At 41.7% G+C, this 17,613-nt stretch overlaps 1 protein-coding gene across 1 annotated transcript in view; it reads right to left on the reverse strand.

Moving 5' to 3' along the window:
* LOC126294982 (poly [ADP-ribose] polymerase tankyrase-1-like) overlaps positions 1–16,978 on the reverse strand; it is a 51,667-nt gene extending 34,689 nt beyond the window's left edge. Inside the window, exon 1 of the mRNA XM_049987216.1 lies at positions 16,946–16,978. The gene's annotated coding sequence lies outside the window, so the exon portion shown is untranslated. The remainder of the gene's footprint in view (positions 1–16,945) is intronic.
* Between the last annotated feature and the right edge of the window lie 635 nt (positions 16,979–17,613).

The raw sequence follows: 17,613 nt of genomic DNA on the forward strand, positions 1-17,613 counted from the left end.
ATTTAAGGCAGTTGTCCAGCCAGCGGAAATAGTAACTTTATTTCCTCAAAAAGGTCAGATTAAAAAAAATGTGGGGCTGGTGGTGGTTACATGGACCACACACACACACACACACACACACACACACACACACACACACACACACCACACTGACACTGCTCCAGCGACAGCCGAGTACCTCCAGACTGGAGAACAGCAACCGCCATGTACGCAAACAGGGGTCGCCAGAAGCGGCCACGCCCTTAACACAGCCGAAAGTGTTCATCCGTGACTTTAAACGGACGCGTGAAACTAGACACAGAAGGTCCGACAAATACAGCAAGACTGCCGTCGAAGCCTCGCAGAGGCAGCGGGGTTGTACCTGCACCACATCATTAGGGTACAAGAAGCTATGAAGCTGCCAACCTGCAGATTCGTTCAGTTAGACGAACAAATGTCATCTTGTCAGGGAATGATGATAAATACCTTATGTCGGTAGTTTTGCCAACTAGACTACACGATCACTGGAAACAAAAGTGTCTGAATTTTACCAACGCAACCGCATGTCTTTGTGCTTTTGGTTTAAAACGTCGACATCGTAACCACCTCCTATAGCTGCAGCAGACAAAACAGAATCTCAGGAGGAATGTTAGTTCTCTTATCTGTTGAGACATAAAGCGCTCCTGGAAACCATAACTGGCGAATCTGTCCATGGGGAAAGAACCAGAGGAACACAGCGGTTGGAATGAGAGAGACATGGAGACTGAAGATCCACTGTCAAACAATCTCTGAACTGCACATTAAACACACACACACACACATATATATATATTGTTGTGGTCTTCAGTCCTGTGACTGGTTTGATGCAGCTCTCCATGCTACCCTATCCTGTGCAAGCTTCTTCATCTCCCAGTACCTACTGAAACCTACCTACATCCTTCTGAATCTGCTTAGTGTATTCATCTCTTGGTCTCCCTCTACGATTTTTACCCTCCACGCTGCCCTCCAATACTAAATTGGTAATCCCTTGATGCCTCAGAACATGACCTACCAACCGATTCCTTCTTCTAACTAAGCTATGCCCTAAACTTCTCTTCTCCCCAATCCTATTCAATACCTCCTCATTAGTTATATGATCTACCTATCTAATCTTCAGCATTCTTCTGTAACACCACATTTCGAAAGCTTCTATTCTCTTCTTGTCCAAACTAGTTATCGTCCATGTTTCACTTCCATACATGGCTACGCTCCATACAAATACTTTCAGAAACGACTTCCTGACATTTAAATCTATACTCGATGTTAACAAATTTCTCTTCTTCGGAAACGCTTTCCTTGCCATTGCCAGTCTACGTTTTATATCCTCTCTACTTCGACCATCATCAGTTATTTTGCTCCCCAAATAGCAAAACTCCTTTACTACTTTAAGTGTCTCATTTCCTAATCTAATTCCCTCAGCATCACCCGACTTAATTCGACTACATTCCATTATCCTTGTTTTGCTTTTGTTGATGTTCATCTTATACCCTCCTTTCATGACACTGTCCATTCCGTTCAACTGCTCTTCCAAGTCCTTTGCTGTCTCTGAAAGAATTACAAGGTTATCGGTGAACCTCAAAGTTTTTATTTCTTCTCCCTGGATTTTAATACCTACTCCGAATTTATATATATTTATTATATATTTATATATAGTTTTTGCTGTTATGTTAACGCTAAGATGTGTGTTTACACACACACACACACACACACACACACACACATATATATATATATATATATATATATATATATATATATATATATATGTGTGTGTGTGTGTGTGTAAACACACATCTTAGCATTAACATAACAGCAAAAACTATAAATAAATATACAATAAATATATATCAATTCGGAGTAGGTACATACGTGTGTGTGTGTGTGTGTGTGTGTGTAAACACACATCTTAGCGTTAACATAACAGCAAAAACTATATATAAATATATAATAAATATATATAAATTCGGATATATATATATATATATATATATATATATATATATATATATATGTGTGTGTGTGTGTGTGTGTGTAAACACACATCTTAGCGTTAACATAACAGCTAAAACTGATAAACATAGGAAACTATTTCTGCCTCAATGTCAAATCACATGTTCTTCAAGACACTCATAAGGAACTCGCAAACTTGGGATCAATGAGAATTTTCTGACTCAATATTTCGCAGTTTCCAGTGGCGGGCTATGCCAGTTCAGGAACACTACTGCAGTATCGGAGGACGCAGTTCACCGACTAGACGTCAGAACGTGTGGTTTAGTGTACTGTAGGTGTTATTAACTCTATTATCACGGGATCTTGGCATTTAATGCGATGTTCCACTACTTTCCAATTCCGATAATCGTGTCACATAGACATTACACACAAGCGAAAGCACCTCTGATAGACGACTAACAGGTGTTATACCACATTATAACTTTGTTGTCCATCTTGTGTGACTTCCTTCACGGAGGCAAAGTCATGCTACCTGACAAGTTTGTTTATGTTAGACATTTTCTTTTTTTTATACACTTGTACAACTAATGCTTCGATCTAGGATTGTGGTTATACCAAGACAAGCCACGTATGTGTCTGAAACACTGGAAGGTTTGCAAGTGGGTAAACTTATAGACTGATTGTGAGTTCTCTTATTGTTTTCGTGTTACGTTTCTACTATTCTGTAGTGTGAGTCACTCTACAGTCCAGACCTATTTCGACAATGCATCTAAATCAAGTTTGTTTTTTTCTGAAATTCTTAAAACAAGCATGTAATTGAAAAAGGTCGGCGTCTGTAGCATGTGTAAGAATCTGAGACTATTACTGCTTTTCCTGTTTTCATGATTAATATCGCCCCAGGCCGTATGAAGCATCAACTGTAAAATGATAAAAGTATCTAATTTTACATACAAATTCCTCGTGCATGCCTTACAGTCCATTCCAGGAAACTTACGAGACCGTGCAGAAAAGCAACACCTCCTAATTTTTTCATCTGTTCTCAACATCGGCTGATGTATGACACGTCAAACATGTTACTCAGTCCAGTTTGTCTCTTCGCTGACGCATGTTACAACGCTCTGCCGCTAGAGAGCTCTGATTTGCAGCGTGTGACATGGCGCTTTGTAATGTTAACTATGTTAATGCGTGAGAAACAGTATGGTGTGATTCAGTGTCTGACTGCAGAAGAGTCTGTCCGCACGCGGAGTCAGCTCTCCTTCAGAGCGACGATGCCACACCTCACACGAGCACTGCGACTCTTGCGACCATCCGACGCCATGAGTTCACTCCGTACAGTCCCGACTTTTTAATCTGTTCGCGAAATTTAATGAAACGCCGTCGAGAGCTTAGCTCTGGTAGTGGTGTTGGATGATGCGATTTGGTTGTGTTGGGCGCTCAACTGTTCGGTCGTCAGCTCCCGTCCAAAGTCCCAATATTCCACACAGTCGAATTCCCTTACTCAGCCAATATCACGAATGACGATGATTATGAAGTGACGAGGACAACACGAAGTAATGACCGCTATCGACAAGGGATCTTAAGTTGATTTCGTATTTCTAGATTTCCGGAAAGCTTTTGACAACGTTCCTCACAAGCGACTTCTAATCAAGCTGCGGGCCTATGGGGTATCGTCTCAGTTGTGCGACTGGATTCGTGATTTCCTGTCAGGAAGGTCGCAGTTGGTAGTAATAGACGGCAAATCATCAAGTAAAACTGAAGTGATATCAGGTGTTCCCCAGGGAAGCGTCCTGGGACCTCTGCTGTTCCTGATCTATATAAATGACCTGGGTGACAATCTGAGCAGTTCTCTTAGGTTGTTCGCAGATGATGCTGTAATTTACTGTCTAGTAAGGTCATCCGAAGACCAGTATAAGTTGCAAAGCGATTTAGAAAAGATTGCTGTATGGTGTGGCAGGTGGCAGATGGCGCTAAATACTGAAAAGTGTGAGGTGATCCACACGAGTTCCAAAAGAAATTCGTTGGAATTCGATTACTCGACAAATAGTACAATTCTCAAGGCTGTCAATTCAACTAAGTACCTTGGTGTTAAAATTACGAACAACTTCAGTTGGAAAGACCACACAGATAATATTGTGGGGAAGGCGAGCCAAAGGTTGCGTTTCATTGACAGGACACTTAGAAGATGCAACAAGTCCACTAAAGAAACAGCTTACACTACACTCGTTCGTCCTCTGTTAGAATATTGCTGCGCGGTGTGGGATCCTTACCAGGTGGGATTGACGGAGGACATTGAAAGGGTGCAAAACAGGGCAGCTCTTTTTGTATTATCACGTAATAGGGGAGAGAGTGTCGCAGATATTATACGCGAATTGGGATGGATGTCATTAAAGCAAAGACGTTTTTCGTCGCGGTTAGATCTATTTACGAAATTTCAGTCACCAACTCTTCCGAATGAGAAAATATTTTGTTGAGCCCAACCTAATTAGGTAGGGACGATCATCAAAATGAAATAAGAGAAACCAGAGCTCGAACAGAAAGCTTTAGGCGTTCGTTTTCCCCGTGTGCTGTTCGGGAGTGGAATGGTAGAGAGATAGTGTTATTGTGGTTCGATGAACCCTCTGCCAAGCTCTTAAATGTGAATTGCAGAGTAATCATGTAGAGGTTGGGTATCGAACCCGGGTACCCGTGATCCAGAGGCAGCAACGCTAGCCACTAGGCCACAAGGTGCGGACTCTGGTAGTGGTGAAGCGGTGCGTCTAAAGTTGATGTTGTGGGTTCGTCAACAGAGTCAAACATTATACAGTGGCAGCGTCGAGAAACTGGTCTCTTGTTGGGAGAATTGTGTTCGTCACAAGGGTGGCTGAGTTGATTAGTAGATACGTAGACATGTATTAGTTATGTAGAATGTTTATAAAGTTTTGATTTACTTAAAGAACTTCAAGAGTTTTCAGATAAAAAAAATCGGAGGCATTACTTTTCAGCAAGCACTAATATTTGCAATCTCAAATTTTACTTGCCCGTTCGTTTTCATGCGTTTCATTAAAATATTAATAAATACAATCTCTGCAGTCTTATTCCGGTTTATTCGCAGTGTGACATACAAAATGAACAAAACTAAAAAGGCTGCAAAGTAGAGACTCGACACCGGGACCTTCGGGTTATCGCTCTGGTCTCTTTCTGGCACGCCAACCGCCAGCTGGGAATTTTTCTGATATAAATGACTCACTTCTCGACCGACCCGCGCCATAGAACCTAACGTTCGCTAAACGCTTGGCGTTCTGCAGCCCCCATTTTCGTCACTTTCACTTGTGGCCGAGCGCCGCACAGAGTACACATGTGGAGGGAGTCGCTGTCGACAGGCAGTTGAGCCGCCCTCATGAGCGTGGGGGATGAGAGTGGTTTTTTTTCCTTTATTGTCATTTTCACACCTGGTACAGGTAGTCCAGCAGGGTCATACTACGCCTCTCTTCGGCCACTGATATGACTAATGATACAAAAGGAGATACTTGCAGAACAGACATGGTGGGTATACAAACGTAGGCATACAAAATTAAAGCACACGGAGTCGTTCACGGCCGTGGTGCCCAAAATAAAAACGTTCAGAAACGTGAACACTCACAGAGAAGATACAGATGACACACGTGATCTATGGAGCACAAACGATTAAACACTGGAACACTCGAACACGAACACGACGGCACACACAAACACTAGGCTATGATCTCCTGCGCGCGAAAGTTCACTATACGTGTACGTTTCCGGGGACCTGCCAAAAAACGGGAAAAGGTGGGGGAGGAGGGAGAGGGGGAGGGTGTAGATTCCAGTGGCAGAGGAGATGGGAGGGGGAGGAAAGAGGGTAGGGAGGGTAGCGGTGGCCCAGGGGGAGAGGAGGGAGGGAGGAAGGGAGTATGGAGAGAAGGGAGAGAGTGTACCCTTGGGAAAAAAGCACAGGGGGTGGATGGGCTCTGAGCACCATGGGGCTTAACATCTGATGTCATTAGTCCCCTAGAACTTAGAACTACTTAAAACGTAACTAAGGACATAACACACATCCATGCCCGAGGCAGGATTCGAACCTGCGACCGTAACGGTCGCGCCATTCCGCACTGAAGCGCCTAGAAGCGGGGAGGTGGGGGGTGGATGGGGATTTTCAAAGTTGGTAGGAGGGGTAGATGGAGGGGAGTAGGACATCATCAGGGAGGGGGAGTCGGTATGAGAGAGAGCGCCACCAACCTTTTATGTGCGGATTGCCAACAATCGGCGGCTGCTATTGGTCGGTTGAGGCCAGCGGAAGGGGACAGCCATTTTCAGCCTAAGCAATACGTGAGTGTAAGTGGCAAATCTGAATTAACTAGCCGATATTTTTAAGTATTTACAGGTGTTGGAAATATATATACTCTTTGTGTACTAAATTAAGAGCTTAACATGGCAAGTTCCACTATTCTATAGTGAAAATGCTGCAATCCTGCGCTGTAAATTGTTATACGAAACCAGCTCGAGGTAGCAAGCTTTCCACAGGGCGCGAAAGGATTGCGAAAAGACACGAACTGTGGCTACACCGTATTGGAAGAAAATGCAAAACAGCTAAATTGTGTGAGGTAAGGAACCTTATATTTGTATTGGATAATTATGTGTATTACATATTACAAAGCCCAATGTAACATTGCAAATATAGCTCAGTCGCCGGCATGGTAGCTCAGTGTTTTTGGTCGGAGGGTTAGTTACGCTCTGTAATGAAAAAAACTGAATTAATGGATCAACTACGAACATAAATGGGTGTTTTAGGACTTCCGCCATGAACAAATGCACCGAACGAAGAAGAACAAAAAAAAGAGATTTATTAAAAAAAAATCGGTGTAGCATTTGATTTATGATATGTGGGTCCTGGGTCCACGTCCACCTGAAAACCAAAAAAATGTTTCTTCACTTTATAAATTTTCGTAGTAATATTCATATAGAAATACCTCTAAACGCATTAACAATGTTATTGATAGTATTAATAAACCTACATCCACATCATTTCATATCCATATAGAAATACCTCTAAACGCATTAACAATGTTATTGATAGTATTAATAAACCTACATCCACATCATTTTTACAATAATGCCTACCATCACCATTGAATAAGAGACGGAACCTGAAGAATCAGATCTTCAAATATGGAGGTACTTCATGTATATCCAATTTGAAAAGGTTTATTTTGTTAGTTACTCATAATGCCATCTTTACTGCTTTACATGTATTAGTTTCGAACTTTATTTAACAGTGTAATTTGGATTGTCATTTTTAGCTTCACTTCACACCTGATCAGTTTGAATCAAATCGTAAGGATGGTGTCAAAAAACTGAAACCTAATGTGGTACCCGCGATATTTAGCCATCGACCTCAAGGAACGAAAGCCACCAAAGGGCAGGGGTTTGCAAAGGGAACCTGAGTGCACTTACACTACACAGACAGAGCTAGGTACTGTTTAAATATATGTAACTAAAGAGAAACTGTCTTATTCACTACTATCTTTCTATGAAACTTAAATTTCCCGCGTTGTAGTTCGACAAAACATTTTTTGTTATTATTATTAATATTATTTCTTCTCAGGTAATTAGCAAGTTTGCGTACTTCCTCAAGAAGTTTTGCCAGATGTTCACAGTTCTGACGTCCGATTGCCTCCTGAGAATGACACTGAAACGGAACTAGAAAGTTTGAAAAGGAAAATCCAGTTATTGCAGAAGCAACTACACAGTGCGAATGGTAAAATTGATACAATGGCTGCATCTGTGAAACCTTTTTGAAACGACGATCAGATCTTGGCACTGCAGAAAAAAACTATGTGAGGGACAAAGTGGTCACCGGAAACTATTAAGAAGGCTTTGAAAAATCGCTTAGCGTGTGGAAGCGTTGAATATAATGCGGTAAGAGAACTGGGACAATCATTAACAAGTAAACAAACTATACGAGGTGCATTCCAGTTCTAAGGCTTCCGATTTTTTTTCTGCAGACTGGAAAGAGATAGAAACATGTGCATTGTTTTAAAATGAGGCCGCATTCGTTGTCAATACGTCCCAGAGATGGCAGCACCGTACGGCAGATGGAATTTTACCGCCAGCGGCGAGAATGAGAACTGTTTTAAATACTTAAAATGGCGACGTTTTCCTTACTTGAACAGCGTGCAATCATTCTTTTTCTGAATTTGCGTGGTGTGAAACCAACTGAAATTCATCGACAGTTGAAGGAGACATGTGGTGATGGAGTTATGGATGTTCGCAAGTGGGTTCGTGGGTGCGACAGTTTAATGAAGGCAGAACATCGTGTGACAACAAACCGAAACAACCTCGGGCTCGCACAAGCCGGTCTGACGACACGATCGAGAAAGTGGAGAGAATTGTTTTGGGGGGTCGCCGAATGACTGTTGAACAGATCGCCTCCAGAGTTGGCATTTCTGTGGGTTCTGTGCACACAGTCCTGCATGACGACCTGAAAATGCGAAAAGTGTCATCCAGGTGGGTGCCACAAATGCTGACGGACGACCACACGGCTGCCCGTGTGGCACGTTGCCGAGCAATGTTGACGCGCAACGACAGCATGAATGGGACTTTCTTTTCGTCGGTTGTGACAATGGATGAGACGTGGATGCCATTTTTCAATCTGCATCGCTTTGTTTCTGGAGCCAGTCAGCTCAATGGAAGCACACAGATTTATCGCCACCAAAAAAATTTCGGGTAACCGCCAGTGCTGAAAAAATGATGGTGTCCACGTTCTGGGAGAGCAAGGACGTAATCCTTACCCATTGCGTTCTAGAGGGCACTACGGTAACAGGTGCATCCTACGAAAATGTTTTGAAAAACAAATTTCTTCCTGCTCTGCAACAAAAACGTCCGGGAAGGGCTGCGCGTGTGCTGTTTCACCGAGACAACGCACCCGCACATCGAGCTGACGTTACACAACAGTTTCTTCGTGATAACAACTTTGAAGTGATTCCTCATGCTCTCTACTCACCTGACCTGGCTCCTAGTGACTTTCAGCTTTTTCCAACAATGAAAGACATTCTCCGTGGTCGTACATTCTCCAGCCGTACTGCTATTGCCTCAGCGATTTTCCAGTGGTCAAAACAGACTCCTAAAGAAGCCTTCGTCGCTGCCATGGAATCATGGCGTCAGCTTTGTGAAAAATGTGTACGTCTGCAGGGCAATTACGTCGAGAAGTAACGCCAGTTTCATCGATTTCGGGTGAGTAGTTAATTAGAAAAAAAAAAATCGGAGGCCTTAGAACTTGAATGCACCTTGTACAAAGGAAGCTTGAGTCTCTGGCATCCAGTCAAGGTATTATGGAGGATTTCGTATCCACTCTTTAAGTGAAAGTAGACACCATGAATCCTTTTGAAAGACATGTTGCAATAATGATCGATGAGATGAGTCTCACGCCACATTTCATAGAAATTCGTAATTGGCTATCCAACACTTCCAGCAGCTAATGGTTCGTATGAAAAACATGCTTGTCATGCTCTGGTATTTATGCTTGGTGGTCTAAGTACGCGATGGAAACAAATAATTGGTTACCATTTCACTGCGAAATCAATTTCAGGTAAAGAACTAAAGTCTTTCCTGTGACAACTAATCGTGAAGTGTGAAGCGCTTGGTCTGATGGTAGAAGTTACTGTGTCAGATATGGGTGGAGAAAATCAGGCACTGTGACACGAATGTAATTTATTGCTGGTCGTTATAATGAAACAAAGGCCGGCCGGAGTGGCGGTGCGGTTCTAGGCGACACAGTCTGGAGCCGAGCGACCGCTATGGTCGCAGGTTTGAATCCCGCCTTGGGCATGGATGTGTGTGATGTCCTTAGGTTAGTTAGGTTTAATTAGTTCCAAGTTCTAGGCGACTGATGACCTCAGAAGTTAGGTCGCATAGTGCTCAGAGCTATTTGAACCATTTTTTTGAAACAAAGAATTTCTGCCAACATCCATTTTCTCCAGAGCGGAATCTGTTCATGCCTGACGTAGCTCATATCTTAAAGAATGTGAGGAATCACCTAACTAATTCCGACCACATTATCCTACCATGGCAAGGAATTGCAGACAATAATTTGGCGGGACCGGTAGTCTAGATTGAGCCTATCAAGAAACTGTACAAGCAAAAGAAATATAATATTGCTTGGGATTTAAAAGATAATGTCATAAGGCCAGGGCATTATGATAAAATTAAGGTTGGTCCTGCTTACGCACTTTTAAATTGCAGCATTGCAGCAGCGTTACATTATGCAATAAAGGACAGCGTTTTCGATTGCCACAATTTTCCGTTGGTTTGAATTAATGACCTAAAGGAACAGGAAAGCTGCCATGAGTAGAGCCGTTAAGGACAAACACGATGGTGCTGTACAGTTCCTTAAAAGTGTCATCTTGCTGTTTGAAAATTGGGAACAGGGGTATCTGGAAACCTGTACAATCTGGATTTATTCTAGCAACTTGCACACCTGTTAATGTCCAGGGTTACCTTCTGAACGACAAAGGTTTCCAGTGTGTCCTGTTTTGCAGGCTGTCACAGGATGCTTTGCAAAACCTTTTCAGTATGGTTCGAGCCAGTAATCCTGCTCCAGATTGTCTCAGTTTCAAGATGATACTGCGAGGTTATTGCTGTGTCACAGTATTTTCGTCGCAGTCGCCATCGAAGTTATCAGACAGAAGATGCTGAATATCTTGTTGATTACTTGGAACAGAGACGGACATATGATGAAACAGAAGGCACAGACGATGCAGTCTTGATTCACATGTAAGCGATGTTGAAGAAATGCCACCCAGGGAAGCACAGTCTCTGCATTATATAGCAGGCAGGACAGCAAAGCAAGTGCAGCAAAAGTATTTACTTTGTGAAGCGTGCCGAGAATCACTTTCAGCAAAGGATAAGTCTGAATGTGAAGCAGTACGAAGACTCACTGAGCTAAAAAATTACGCAGCTCGAGACAGCTTGGAATGCATTCCCCAAGAAATATTTCGCATTATTGAGATGACAGATAAAGTCTTTCGTGTGGATGAAAAACTATTCCTGGAATCCAAGTTGTCCCTCCAAGCTCTGGAGTCAGTTGCACACAAATCAATCGGGGAACTCATTCAGAATATTCCTTCTTATCACAGTGTCGTGGACAGAGTTGTAGATGAATTTTTGAAGACTCGAATTTACATTCTTCTGAGGAAATATAACTGCCAGGTACAGTAGGAAGCCTAAGCAAAGTGTGGTAGTATAAGTATTGGTATGAGAAATGCAGTAAAGGAATTTTAACAAGAAGAAATTTATTGTATTTCATATGTTTTAGCTAAATTGATGCACCGGTAATTTGTAATTTTGTGTTTTTTTATTTTTAATTAGAAATTACTACCATTATTTGTAACAAACAAACATTAAAAAGGGAATTATGCAACTCGAAGTATGCATTTGTATTTTAATATGTACTGTAAGTCATGTATGTACCTCGGAAGACCTTGACTGGAGTCTGTCATTACAGCATGTAATGCTTTTCACAAAGGTCAGCGTGAGAAAAAAATTACTGCTGGTTATATTTATAAGCGTCTATATCTCAGTGACAGAGTAGGAAATTTTCATTAATTTTCACAGTAGATGCCGAGTTCTCAAGGATGTAACGATTAATGACGATACTGATTTGTTCACTTAACGCACTGTTATATCCAGGCCGGTTCCCTTCTTCATAAAGGCGAAATTTACAATTCCGTCCACAGGGCTGCCATTGCGCAGTAGGCCTAAAATGGCGGCGGCCGGCAGGTTCTACATCTACATTTATACTCCGCAAGCCACTCAACGGTGTGTGGTGGGGGGCACTTTACATGCCACTGTCATTACCTCTCTTTCCTGTTCCAGTCTCGTATGGTTCGCGGGAAGAACGACTGTCTGAAAGCCTCCGCACGCGCTCTAATCTCTCTAATTTTACATTCCCGATCTCCTCGGGAGGTAAAAGTGGGGGGAAGCAATTTATTCGATACCTTATCCAGAAACGCACCCTCTCGAAACCTGGCGAGCAAGCTACACCGCGTAGCAGAGTGACTCTCTTGCATAGTCTGCCACTCGAGTTTACTAAACGTCTCTGTAACGCTATCACGTTTACAAAAAAAAAAAAAAAAAAAAAAAAAAAAAAACCTGTGACGAAACGCACCGCTCTTCTTTGGATCTTCTCTATCTCCTCTGTCAATCCTATCTGGTACGGATCCCACACTGATGAGCAATACTCGAGTATAGGTCGAACGAGTGTTTTGTAAGCCACCTCCTTTGTTGATGGACTACATTTTCTAAGGACTCTGCCAATGAATCTCAACCTGGTACCCGCATTACCAACAATTAATTTTATATGATCATTCCACTTCAAATCGTTCCGCACGCATACTCCCAGATATTTTACAGAAGTAACTGCTATCAGTGTTTGTTCCGCTATCAAATAATAATACAATAAAGGATCCTTCTTGGCGGTATTCTCCTGTATTCAGTCTGTCGGTAAACTGAAGAGTAGACTTGGCCACTGTTTCTATGTTTCGATACAGTGTATCGATACGTGGAAGTGTTTCAGTGTTTCGGAATGGCTGTGGTTCACTGTTTCGAAACAGTGGTGTTTCATTCCGCCCCTCTCTCGGATAACTGCACCAGATTCGATCTCGAGCCAGACACAGAAACTGTATTGTTGTTTCAAAATAAGGCTGCTTCAGTCCATATGTGCTTGGAACGGACTAATTGTATCGAAACAGTGATGTTCCATTCCGCTCTGTGTCGGACGAGATTCGGGCTCGGCACAGATACTGAAACACAACATAACAGTTCAAAAATGGTTCAAATGGCTCTGAGCACTATGCCACTCAACTTCTGAGATCATCAGTCCCCTTGAACTTAGAACTACTTTAACCTAACTAACCTAAGGACATCACACACATCCATGCCCGAGGCAGAATTCGAACCTACAACCGTAGCAGTTGCACGGTTCTGGACTGCGCGCCTAGAACCGCGAGACCACTGCGGCCGGCAACATAACACTTCATGAGACACTTCCAAGAGTGTCGTAATCTTTTTGACAAGCAATGTCATGAAGCTTAAGAAATCCGAAAATAAAGCTTCGTTTCTAGCTGACTGTCCTATTACGAAATGGCGTAACATCTGCTTCATAAACACTAACCAAACAATAAAACACATACTATTCACATTCAAAATAATAAATATATGCAAATCATTCGATTAAATTACATGTTTTTATAACATACGCTTCTCTTTCCATGTACAGTAATCATATTAATAAACGCAAGTAAGCCTACAACATTTTGAATAAAAAAAGGCATAGAGTGACATATACATAAATTTGATGTAGGTATAATTGCAAGCAATCTGTTTGACATATCAGCGTAATGGTGAACGGGTAGGGATGGGGAGCATGATGAATTTATAGTAACGGTTCGAAACACCTTGAAAGACAAAATTTTTTTCTGTTATATTTTGTTATTTATTCGAATTATTTGGCGTTAATTGTGAGTCTATAGCCACTGTGCCTATTATCCACAATGATTCCCTTTGTGTGCATGGAAATTAGCAGGATGGGTATATTACCCATACTAACGGAATGTGGGAATCCCAGTAGCATATCTGTTGTTTCTGCAGTTCGCTCCCACCTCCAGTTCCGTTCGTGGTGGCTCTTCTGTCTTCAGCTATGGCCGTCCTCAATCAATTGAAAAGTATGAAAGTCACACGACACGAAAGCAGCGCATTTGCTGCAGGAAATACGAAACTGCCAAGACGCCCAAGTGTAACGCTCTCGCATCTCATTTGCGTTTGTATGGACATACTTATACAGTAGACATTCAGGATGATAAAATGTGTAGGTTTATTAGATTACAAAACACAAAACGTTTCACTGTCTCGTAACAGCGTATCGAAACATTACGTTGTACTGTTTCATTTGTTTCGAAACAGTTACGTGTTTCTGTTTGCGCATCTCTACTGAAGAGCGAGCTGGCGATTCCCCACTCTGCCAACCCCGCTACGTCACGGGGCGCTTCTACAGGCTGTTTCACAACGCAGTAACGGCGCTGCCGCGGAGCGCGCTTTAAATCTGTGGCGGTGCCGCGTACAGATACGTCTCGGCTGCATTCATTTTTAGATAAATGCGTTAAGATTATAAGGAAAACAAAAGACGATAGCTTCTTCGAAACAAAACGCTACAGAGTCAATAATATTAACATAAGAACGCAAGTCAGGCTTCTACTACGAACATAGAACCGAATGCCTCTTCATATGAATGTATGTTCCTCTATTGCTGTTCGTAAAACGAACCCCATATAATGCAGTCAGTCTGTACAGTTTGAGGCTTGTTCTTACTTTGTGTTTCCACTAAAAGGTAGATGTTTTCTTTGAAGGGCTGCATTGAAACTTAACAATTTTTGCAACACGAAGAGTGTTTAAAAAGTAAGAAGAAATTTACAATTTTGCATGTTGTATTAGTCCGATCTGCACAAATTTTTTGTCACTGTCTTCGTGAACATGTCTAAAAGGTATATGTACAATGTTATGCACATTGGGTATTTACTCTGTTGTCAGCAGTCAAAAAGGTTACATGTGCTTTGGTAGCATCAACGATTATTTGTTTTGTATAAAAATAGATTAGAGAAACTGTATTAAATTTTGTCATAGGAATGGAATGAAGTGTTGAAATTTTTAGAAATGTTAAATATTGCTTTTGGTGAGCCTGTTATAAGTGAACCAAGGGCATACAAGTGGTATAAACATTTCAAAGCAGGCCTTAAAAAGCAGAGGTTTTACAAATATGGATGAAATTAAAAATACACAGTTAAGAGATCTATTAACTACCCCGAAGAAACAGTTCCTAAAGCATTTCGGGAATTGGGAAAAGCTCTGGCACAAGTATATAGTATGTAATGGGGAATATTTTGAAGAGGATAACATTGCTGTAGATTAACAAATAAAGTTCTTACCAAAAAAATAAATATTAATACGTGAATGCATCTCTTACGCCAAGCTTTATGCTTAGAAGTCCACAATCGATGTACATTTTTCGAAGAAAACTTCAGCAGTGTTTAGAATAGCTATTGCGCACAAATTTCAAGCAATATGTCTCAGTATCAAATGAATAGTGACCGAGATAGAGATTTAATGTTCCCTAAGCATCAAAGGTTTTTACGTGATTTAGAAACTGTCTATAACGATCGGTTTCCTCCCAAGGTTATTAGTTTTCCATCGTGGCGATTCCACTAAACCATGCCGCTTATTTTCGCGTTCCTTCCTTATGCGTCCTATAGGACGAGGCTAACGTTTGCATAAATTGCAGCCCTTTGATTGTGACTGGAACTATTAGTCAACAGTTCTTCTTGGGTCGCCTCTTTAATACACGATGTAATAACATAGAAGCCATCGAACGCTCGTTACTCCGCAAATACCTCCTCTTCCTCGTATTCTGCACATTTTCTTGCGATGCTAGACGATTATACATCTCTTCCAGAAATCGAAGTATATCAGTAAGTATATAAAGTTAACTGACTGCCACACTGCCACCTATAGTTGAATTCTTTTATCTTGGCCCCTCGCGCATGCCTGCCCAGACGCGGGAGATTGCTGCGTTGCCAGTTGTACGCTCCAAGAGAAGCAGCGCCCGTAGTATAGTACAGTCCGCAAACTTATGTTTAGGGGGGAGCGCGCAGTTTGTGAAGTAAAGCCACCACGGCCGCATTAACCCTTTCGCTGCTACAGAGACGTGCTCCCTGCATTCCGCGATGTGTGCGATTTTATCATCATTGCACTGCTCGCCTTTGCAGACACATGGTGTTTCGACTGCTTTGACACACTTTATCATTCGATTTCACAAAATCTATTTGGCTCAAAAATTTGATTTTTACACATCTTCTTGACTGATACCTTCCCCCCACAAATTACTTAATTTTGTTTCGATGTTTAACGCAGTTATTGTGCAGCATTAGATGTAGTAAACCATTTGCACGAAATTTTGAAGAGTTTTCAAAGTTTGCATTATCCATAGCGTATACTTTCTCTATGGTCGATTTTAGTTGCCATTAGAAATTTCAAAAAATTACATTCAAACGAATAGAATTCATGAAGTAAGACACTTCGATACTGTTTTTAAATAAATTAAATATTAAGCAATGAACAAGGTTTGAACTCAGAACATTTCACATAGCAGCCATACACTTTAACCACTACGCTAACGCAGCTTGTTATTCAACATGTATCTCCCGGAGGACTTTAATATAACACACAAAATACCGAGCAACACTGTTCTTATGATTATGAATTACTCACGTTTCGTCGAAGTACAATAGGAAATAAACAATTACTGCTGTTATTTATTGTGAAAAAGCGGTTAGTGAGAATGATACAAACACCTTTCCTGCTATCGCCCGAATTAGGAGGCTTATTGCTTGTTTGGTTTAATTAATTAATAGTATATGAAGCAAATGGTATAAAGAAGGCTTTTTCATAACTTTCTGTAAAAGAAAGTCTGGTATCAAGACATTGCTTTTGTTCAGTTACTTTATTTCTGACTGAACGTTTCTAAAACTGGAGACACTCAAATGGGTTCAAATGGCTCTGAGCACTGTGGGACTTAACAGCTATGGTCATCAGTCACTAAAGACACTCGTCCGTGCTCTGCACTGCAGCCAAGCTCTGGCAACATCGTTCTCTGTTCATTGGCTGACTATGTTTTGTGACGTCAGATGCGCAGAATGAACCTAAACTCGGCCGCCGTCGTAAATGACGCGCACTTTTAAGATCATACGAACAGAAACGCCGTATATCATGGCACGCCGATCTACACCTCTAGACAGGTAACGGGTGACAGATTTTGGGTGGCCCTGTAGGCCGGTGGCAGCGTTCTTCCGGGAAAGGCCAAATCCCCCACCAAAAGCGCTGGTCGCTCTCGAGTTTACAGACAGACTATACAGGGCTCCAGCGTAGCGCTACTCACCCTGCAGGCGGAGCGGAGCAGAGAAGAGTGACGTCAGACAAGGGAACGCGGGTGGCGGCAGCCGCTCTTTATACACCTACTGGGTGACGTCACGCCTGCCTGCTTATCTGTCGCGTCCGAGGTCATAAGTGTTCCTTGCCGCGTAAGCACACTTGCACAATCCTCCCTTCGGTTCCCGCAATTGTCAGAGTCTACAATTTTTGAACATGTTGCTTACAAGTCACTTTCAATGTCTTTAGATAAATATAAGTGTGTACTAGAAACATACCTTCTGGGCAATGTTATTCAAAAGAACAAGTTTCCGAAACTAATAACACACACATATTTCGGATATGCAATAGGTAGATAAGGTAATTCATAATAATGGTAACAGAGTTTGTCATGGCAGCAAATATATGTGGTTATTGTACAAAGCTTTAAAAGCATTCAGCAGTTTGCTGACGACGGCTGTATGGAAAATATTGACAGTTCAATAATTATTGTATCCTATTTGAGCAGCAAATGAACAAAATGTTGGAAACTCATTCTTCAGCCGACTGTAAAACTCTGAAAAGTCATATCCCATGTATTGCCAAACTATGAATTAAATGTTATATCAGCCTAAGACACGGATATATTATGAACATAATGCTTGAAGTGTGCGGAATAAAATCTAACAAGAACACCAG

This window comes from Schistocerca gregaria, chromosome 11, assembly GCF_023897955.1.
Source record: "Schistocerca gregaria isolate iqSchGreg1 chromosome 11, iqSchGreg1.2, whole genome shotgun sequence".
Lineage (NCBI taxonomy): Eukaryota > Metazoa > Arthropoda > Insecta > Orthoptera > Acrididae > Schistocerca > Schistocerca gregaria.